Below are 477 nucleotides of genomic sequence, written 5' to 3'. Positions count from 1 at the left end.
CTCACTTACCGGACGGTCGGCAAGTGACTCCCCTGGGCCTCCGCGTCCGGTTGTCATGGGGACAATATCGCGCCTACAGCGTCGGGCTGTGAGGCTGGAGGGAAAGGACGGGCGCGCACCCGTGACTCCGTGTCCAAGTGCTGAGTGTCACAGCAGGGGCCCCTCCGAGGAGGCTGGCCGGTCCCTGAAATAGTGAGAAAGCCGGTCCGCACCTCTTCCCGGAGAAAGAGGGCGATGCGCGCAGCCGGGTGCCCTGGTGGGAGAGGTGGGAGAGGTGCGGGGGGCGGGCTGACGCACACGTCACCGCTGGGCCCGGGCCCCTTTGCCCGCAGGTACTGGCCTGGAATTTCGGTGCAAAAGGATGTAGCATTTGGGGTAAAGCTGGAAGCAGAGGAGCTCATCACAGTTTGAAAGTTCTAGTCCAGGTGCACTTAGTGCGTAACGGAGGTGGAATCCCGGCGGCTTGCGCTGCTGGCC

Source organism: Myotis brandtii, unplaced genomic scaffold (genome assembly GCF_000412655.1).
Source record: "Myotis brandtii unplaced genomic scaffold, ASM41265v1 scaffold627, whole genome shotgun sequence".
NCBI classification, from domain to species: Eukaryota; Metazoa; Chordata; class Mammalia; order Chiroptera; family Vespertilionidae; genus Myotis; species Myotis brandtii.
This window is presented reverse-complemented; position numbering follows the sequence as displayed.